Source organism: Arachis hypogaea, chromosome 1 (assembly GCF_003086295.3).
Source record: "Arachis hypogaea cultivar Tifrunner chromosome 1, arahy.Tifrunner.gnm2.J5K5, whole genome shotgun sequence".
Taxonomy (NCBI): Eukaryota; Viridiplantae; Streptophyta; class Magnoliopsida; order Fabales; family Fabaceae; genus Arachis; species Arachis hypogaea.
In genome coordinates, this window is record NC_092036.1 from 75,685,310 (window position 1) to 75,693,967 (window position 8,658).

Sequence of the window (8,658 nt, forward strand, 5' to 3'; positions counted from 1 at the left end):
ATTAAAGCCTTGTTAAGGCTTTTGTTGATCTTTCCATGAGAAATTTGGATGATTTCTCCATGAGGAATTATAGGTGTTCCCATAGGATTCACCCATGTAATTCATCTCTGCCATTGCAGGGTTCTCAGGATTATAAGCTTCTTCTTCAGAAGATGCCTCTTTAGTACTATTGGATGCATTTTGTCATCCATTCAGACTCTGAGAAATTATGTTGACTTGCTGAGTCAACATTTTGTTCTGAGCCAATATGGCATTCAGAGCATCAATTTCAAGAACTCCCCTCTTCTGAGGCGTCCCATTACTCACAGGATTACTCTCAGAAGTGTACATGAATTGGTTATTTGCAACCATATCAATGAGTTCTTGAGCTTCTGCAGGCATTTTCTTTAGGTGAATGGATCCACCTACAGAATGGTCTAGTGACATCTTAGAGAACTCAGATAGACCATAATAGAATATATCCAAAATAGTCCACTCTGAAAGCATGTCAGAAGGACACTTTTTGGTCATCTGCTTGTATCTTTCCCAAGCTTCATAGAGGGATTCACCATCTTTTTGTTTGAATGTCTGAACATCCACTCTAAGCTTGCTCAGCTTTTGAGGAGGAAAGAATTTAGCCAAGAAGGCCGTGACCAGCTTATCCCAGGAGTCCAGGCTATCTTTAGGTTGTAAGTCCAACCATGTTCTAGCTCTGTCTCTTACAGCAAAAGGAAAAAGCATGAGCCTGTAGACTTCAGGATCTACTCCATTAGTCTTAACAGTCTCACAGATCTGCAAGAACTCAGTTAAAAACTGATAGGGATCTTCTGATGGAAGTCCATGAAACTCGCAGTTCTACGGCATTAGAGCAACTAGTTGAGGCTTCAGCTCAAAATTGTTTGCTCCAATGGCAGGGATTGAGATGCTTCTTCCATCAAATTTGGAAGTAAGTGTAGTATAATCACCAAGCATCATCCTTGCGCCTCCATCATTATTATTGGGTTCGGCCATGTCTCTCTCTTTTTCAAGATTCTCTGTAAGGTTTTCTCTGGATTGTTATGCTTTAGCTTCCCTTAGCTTCTTCTTTAGAGTCCTTTCAGTTTCAGGATCTGCTTCAACGAGAATGTCCTTGTCCTTGCTCCTGCTCATATGAAAAAGAAGAGAACAGAAAAGGAAGAGAAATCCTCTATGTCACAGTATAGAGATTCCTTTATGTTAGTAGAAGAAGAAAAGAAGAGAAGAAGGAAAAGAGGAAAATTCGAACTCAGAGAAAAAGAGAAAAGGGTTCGAATTTTGAGATGAAAAGAAGTGTTAGTAGGTAAATAATTAAATAGAAGAAGAGAGAGATAATTTTTCGAAAATTGTTTTTAAAAAAAAGGTTAGTGATTTTCGAAAATTAAGAAAAGGAAAAAAATTAAAGTTAAAATTTGAAACAATTAGTTAATTAAAATAATTTTGAAAAAGAAGAAGGAATTTTCGAAAATTAGAGAGAGAAAAGTAGTTAGGTGGTTTTGAAAAAGATAAGAAACAAATAAAAAGTCAATTAGTTAGTTGAGAAAAATTTGAAAATCAATTTTGAAAAGATAGGAAGTTAGAAAAGATATTTTGATTTTGAAAAAGATATGATTTTGAAAAAGATATGATTAAAAAGATATTTTGAAAAAGATTTGATTTTTAAAATTAAAATTGATTACTTGACTAACAAGAAACTAAAAGATATGATTCTAGAATTTAAAGATTGAACATTTCTTAATAAGAAAGTAACAAACTTCAAATTTTTGAATCAATCACATTAATTGTTAGTAAAGTTTTTGAAAAATTTGAAATAAAGATAAGAAAAAGATTTTGAAAATCATTTTAAAAATTTTCAAAAATAATAAAAAATTGAAAAGATTTGATTTTGAAAAAGATTTTGAAAAGATAAAAAATTTTTAAAATTGAAATCTTGACTTGACTAACAAGAAACAACTAATTTTAAAATTTTTTTGACTAAGTCAACCCAAAGATTTCGAAAATTATGAGAGAAATAAGGAAAATATATTTTTTTGATTTTTGAATTTTTAATGATGAGAGAGAAAAATACAAAAATGACTTAACATGAAAAATTAAGATCAAAACAAAGGAAACATGCAAGAACACTATAAATGTCAAGATGAACACCAAGAACACTTTGAAGATCAAGATGAAACATCAAGACTTATTTTTGAAAAATTTTTAAGAAAAGAAAACATGCAAGACACCAAACTTAGAAGTTTTTAATGTTTAGACACTATGAATGCAAAAATGCACATGAAAAACAACAAAAGACACAAAACAAGAAAATATGAAGATCAATTAAGAAGACTTACCAAGAACAACTTGAAGATCATGAAGAACACATGCATGAATTTTCGAAAACTGCAAAAATTTTTAAAACATACAATTGACACCAAACTTAAAAATTGACTCAAGACTCAAACAAGAAACACAAAAATATATTTGATTTTTATGATTTTATAATTTTTATATATTTTTTTCGAAAATTTAGTTTTTAGAAAAACGAAAACAAAGAAAAAATTTTTAAAAATTTTTTGAAAACTTTTTGAAAAGAAAATTACCTAATCTGAGCAACAAGATGAACCGTCAGTTGTCCAAACTCGAACAATCTCCGGCAACGGTGCCAAAAATTTGGTGCACAAAATTGCGATCATCAACAATGGCGCCAATAGACTTGGTGCTCTCAAACGTGAATACACTTCGTCACAATTTCGCAAAACTAACCAACCAGTGCACTAGGTCGTCCAAGTAATATCTTATGTGAGTAAGGGTCGATCTCACGGAGATTTTCGGCTTGAAGCAAGCTATGATCATCTTGTAAATCTCAGTCAAGTGGATTCAAATGGTTATAATGGTTTTCAAATATAAGAATAAATAAAACATAAAATAAAGATATAGATACTTATGTAATTCATTGGTGGGAATTTCAGATAAGCGCATGAAGATACTGTGTTCCTTCTGAATCTCTGCTTTCCTACTACTTCATCCAATCATCCTTACTCCTTTCCATGGCAACCTGTATGTAGGGCATCACCGTTGTCAATGGCTACTTCCCATCCTCTCAGTGAAAATGGTCCAAATGCTCTGTCACAGCACGGCTAATCATCTGTCGATTCTCGATCATGTCGGAATAGAATCCATTGATTCTTTTGCGTCTGTCACCACGCCCAACACTCGCGAGTTTGAAGCTCATCACAGTCATTCAATCCCGGAATCCTACTCGGAATACCACAGACAAGGTTTAGACTTTCCGAATTCTCAAGAATGGCAGCCAATAATTCTAGCTTATACCACGAAGATTCTGATTAAGGAATCTAAAAGATACTCGCTCGTTCTAAGGTAGAACGGAAGTGGTTGTCAGTCATGCGTTCATAGATGAGAATGATGATGAGTGTCACGGATCATCACATTCATCATATTGAAGTGCAGCGAATATCTTAGAATAAGAATAAGCTGAATTGAATGGAAAATATTAGTAATTGCATTAATACTCGAGGAACAGCAGAGCTCCACACCTTAATCTATGGTGTGTAGAAACTCCACCGTTGAAAATACATAAGTGATAATGGTGTTTACTGGCTTCAGCCCCAGAGAGGGAACCAGAATAACCAAGATGATGGTCTAAGGACTAAATGCCCAAAGATAAAAATACAATAATAAAAAGTCCTATTTATACTAGACTAGCTACTAGGGTTTATAGAAATAGGTCTAAGTGCAGAAATCCACTTCCAGTGCCCACTTTGGTGTGTACTTGGGCTAAGCTTTAGCTTTACACGTGCAGAGGCTTCTCTTGGAGTTAAACGCCAAGTTGTAATGTGCTTTTGGCGTTTAACTCTGGTTTGTGACGTGTTTCTGGCGTTTTACTCGAGAATGCAGCATGGAACTGGCGTTGAACGCCGGTTTGCGTCGTCTAAACTCGAACAAAGTATAGACTATTATATATTGCTGGAAAGCCCTGGATGTCTACTTTCCAAATCCGTTAAGAGCACGCCATTTGGAGTTCTATAGCTCCAGAAAATCCATTTCGAGTGTAGGGAGGTCAGAATCCAACAACATCAGCAATCCTTTGTTAGCCTCCTATCAGATTTTTGCTCAGGTCCCTCAATTTCAGCCAGAAAATACCTAAAATCACAGAAAAATACACAAACTCATAGTAAAGTCCAGAAATGTGAATTTTGCATAAAAACTAATAAAAACATCCCTAAAAGTAGCTAGATCCTACTAAAAACTACCTAAAAATAATGCCAAAAAGCGTATAAATTATCCGCTCATCAAGGGTGTTGCTGGCTCAAGTTGGCAACGTGGCCTTCTACTTCTTGGATTCAAGATTCTTATGCTTGTTTTTGGGGCTGAAGGTTGCCTATGGTTTGAGCTTCAATTTTGTGCCCCACTATAAACTATTAACCATTGTTGGAAATATCTGAATGTCAGCTTTCCAATGCAACTAGAAGCATCTCAATTAGATCTTTGTAGCTCAAGTTATGCTCCATTGAAGAGGTTAAGGTCAGCTTGCCAAAATCGCAGGCATTTTTGGTGAACATGCCTTTGTTCTTCCAAGTTACCAACGCCTTCAGATTCTGAAGCTCTAAATAAAGCCAGCTTTTGAAGCTTCAAACGAATGTCAACCCCATACTATGATATATGGTTGGAAATCACTAAATGTCTAATTTCCAATTCTGTTGAGAGTGCATCATTTGAATCTCTACAACTCAAGATATACTCCATGGAAGGGGGCAAGGTCAGGTTGCCAGGGTTACCGGAGTTATTGACAAACACGCCTTTGTTCTTCCAAGTTGCCACCGTGCAGGTTGCCTTCTAGAGCTGGAGTTTCTTATAAGGCCATTGCCAACTTGGTTTCCAAGTTGCCAACATGCTTTCCATCCTCCTGGAGCTTGAATTCCCTTATTAGAGTTGGCAACTTGAGTTGCCAACGTGCTTGTCATCCTCCATGGCTGAAGCTTCTTGTGGCTCCAAATGAAGCCAGCTTTTGAAGCTTCAAACTAATGTCAAACCCATACTATGATATATTGTTGGAAAGCTCTGGATGTCTACTTTCTATTGAAACTAAAGGCAGCTCAATTTGATCTCTATAGCTTAAGTTATTTTCTAATGAAGGGGACAAGGTTGAGCTGCCAGGGTCGCGGGCATTGTTGGCAAACACGCCTTCATTGTCTTCACGTTGGCAACGTGGTTTGAGCCTCCAAGGAACCAAGCTCACCAACATGTTTGGCAAACACGCCCTCCTTCTTCCAAGTTGGCAACGTGCATCATCTTCCAAGGCTGGCAAGTTCACCAGCGTGTTTGGCAAACACGCCTTCCTCTTCTTCACGTTGGTAATGTGGATCATCTTCCCTGGCTACCAAGCTCACCAGCGTTTTTGGGAAACACGCCTTCCTCTTCCTCACGTTGGTAACGTAGATGCCATCTACCAAGGCTGGCAAGTTCACCAGCGTTGCTAGCACACACGCCTTCATAACCTCAGGTTGGCAACGTGCACATTGCCTCCCAGGAAACCAAATTCTTGCAAGAGTGTTCATGCTATTCCTGGAGTTAAGTCTCAATGGCGTTGCTAATTTGAATTTCAAGTTGGCAACATGCTCATTGCTTCCTCCCCTGCTCTTGGATCTTGTACTGGAGTTGGCGTTGCCAACGTGCTGCTGGAGTTGGCAACGTGCTCCTTGCTTCCTTTTTGCTCCAAGCTTTCTTGCTTCATCACCTATCATTAACCAAAGAACTTGCCTCAAAGTCTTGCCATTCTATGCAACCAATTTCAAGAGATTCATTCATACTAATTCATTTATGAGTTCTTTAAATTAATTGCATAAATTTGCCCAACATTTACCAAGTTCTTGGTGTTTGAATGCATGGAGATGAAACTCATTAAAATGCTTGTTTATTTCAAAGAAAGTGAATGAAATTAAGCTAAAACTACTTAAACTAACTAGCTAATATAGCAAAGATGCAAATTCATCAAAGCGCTAAAGCGTCGAATGGATCTAAGGTATAATCAGAAGGTAGTCCAGCGAAGCTTCGCTACCAACAATCTCATCTTAATCCGAAATGACATCGGAGCAGGTCGATTAGGAGAAGCGAAGCTAGCAGCTAACTGCAAAGGACCTTGCCGAGTTGTAGAAGTACTAGGGAAAGGTTACTACAAGGTGTCCGACCTCGAGGGGCGATAGCTACCAAGGTCATGGCATGCCGATAACTTAAGAAGGTACTATAGTTAGAAAATAATAAAGATCTAAGGTCAAGGTGAACTCTTTTTCCTGAAAAGGTTTTTTTAATGAGGTGCCAGGCCAAGATCTACAAAATTGCCCGACCTAGAAGGGTAAGCATTCATGTGTATACACTCTTATTATATTTCTATCTTTTATTATCATTTTAATAAAGTTTTCAGATTCCCTAAAAAGTTTCCTACCAAGATGCATTAATCTTAGCTCATAAAACGTAAAAATTCATCACCCGATTACGAAAAAGTCGACAAGGTGAAAACCAAATTCATCGCCCGATTACGAAAAGGTCGGCAATGTGAAAACTAAATTCATCGCCCCATTACAAAGAGGTCGGCAAGGTGAAAAGTGATAGAAGCAAGTTAATGCAAGAAGTTATAAAAGGTAGTCCATAGAAAGTGATCTGACGAGGTCTGACTAAATATGGATTACTAAAAATAACTTAACAAGGCCGAAAGAGAAGTCGGACCAACGAAAGGATCACTGAAAAGGGATGAAGACATCTCGCTAAGGCCAAAGAAAGGCTAAAAAGTCGAGACAAAAGTGCCTAGCTATAAAAGTACAAGTCTTGTAAAAAAGACACTACTTAAAAAGTAAAAGCGCAAAACAAGAGCTAAAAAGTCGTCCAAACAAACTATAAAGAAATGGTTCCCTTTGGAACACTACCTAAAAAGTTGTTGGAATTTGACTAAAAAGCTCAGGTAAGGAGGTCGCACGGGTCGACGTCAGAAGAGCACAGGTACAACCTCAAGAAAAGAAAAAGCCAAAAAGGTGGAGAAACAACCTAAGGCTCAAAAAGTGCTTAAAAGGGATGCAACTCCACTCAAAAGAAAGCACGATCTCAGAATAGGGCTACAGAAAAGTCATCCGAAACTGAAGAAGTTCAATCTAAGGAACACTAAAAAGTTTTCGAATGAGTCACTAAAAAGCCCAGCCACCAAGCCGCAAGGATTGCCCGACTTGATACAAGGTTGACCAGCGCCAAGTCAAAGCAGGGCATGACCCCCAAAGTCAAGGGTAGAAAACTCGCTCAAAGGATGTCAGACTGGGAATTACGGGTTGCAAATAAGTAAAACCCCAAACATTTAGCAAAATGTAGCTATCGTAATAAAACATTAAAGACTCAAAAGGCCATCCAAAAGGCAGCCTCAAAGTTTGAAGTGTTATGTTTTTGCAAAATAAAGTTGCTAGAAAGCAACCAAATGTTAAAAAAGTCAACCACATAAAGAGTTATAAAAAACAAGTTCAAAGTCCACAAGCCGGACTATACAAATACACAAGCATAATCAAGAATCCGAAGTTGCCTTGGCAGCCACATCCTAAGGGGAGGGAGGCCTGGTTTCAAGAGGGGTGGCATTGACAACCCCATCTGGGCCATTCAGTATCTCCACTTCAAGATCGGACCTAGGAGTTGAAGAGGCTGAAGCTGCAGAAGTCTTGGCTGGCGGCACAGGAGGAGGACCCTCCTCCACCACATTATCTAGACTAAAGAGAGTCAGGTCGAGCTCAGGGGCGAGAAATGGGTATTGGATGGCAAGATATGCAAGAAATATAAATAGCAAGAAAGTTAAATGAACATGCAAGAAGTCACTTGGTGAGGATTGGGGAATTAAGGATTTCTATCCTAGTTATGGACCACAAACATGGTAATTGTGTGTGAATTAATCCTAATTAGTCTATCCTAACATCGAGGATAAGTCAAAAGGGCATAATTGATTTCAATCCCTAAGTCCTAAGTCAACACTAGTGGGTCACTTAGAGTCAAAGGAAACCAAACCAATTAACAATCCTCACACAATGCAGAATGGACATCCACAACTCAATTTCACCAAACACCCAATTTCTCAACCAAGAGTGTGAAAACTAAGCATGCAAGAAATTAAACATCAAAGCAATAAATGTAAAAGCAATTAAATGCAAGGAAAGGAAACTTCAAATGCAAAAAGCTCTTGGCAAGTAATTGAGAGCCAAGGTTATTCTAACCATTGACCACAAACACATGAGGATTATGAAGAGCTAATCCTACTTAGTCAACTCTACATTGAGGATAAGTTAAGTAGGCATAGTTGATTTCAATCCATAAGTCCTATGTCAATACTAAGGGTCACATAGAGTCAACGGAGACTAAATCAACTAACTACTCTAATATATCAATCAAGAATGGACATCAATGACTCAAGGATCACCAAAGTCATAAATTCCAAGCCAAGAGTGGAGAAAAACTAAGTAGAATCTAAGCCAAACATTTTATCAAACACTTGGTGTTCATGAAAATAAAATAATATTAAATTGCATTAAAAATAAAATCTAACTACCAAAAGCAAGAAAATCATAACAACAACTAAAGAAAGCAATAAATGAGCATAAAACATAAATTGCATTAATTGTAAATGAAAATAACAAAAGTGTT

General features: G+C 37.3%; 1 non-coding gene across 1 annotated transcript; it reads left to right on the plus strand.

Annotated features, from left to right (window-relative positions):
* The first annotated feature begins 480 nt into the window (after window positions 1-480).
* LOC112716096 (small nucleolar RNA R71) lies at window positions 481-588 on the plus strand. The gene has a single exon (XR_003160160.1). It is a non-coding gene; the product is annotated as a small nucleolar RNA R71 (small nucleolar RNA).
* Window positions 589-8,658: the final 8,070 nt, after the last annotated feature.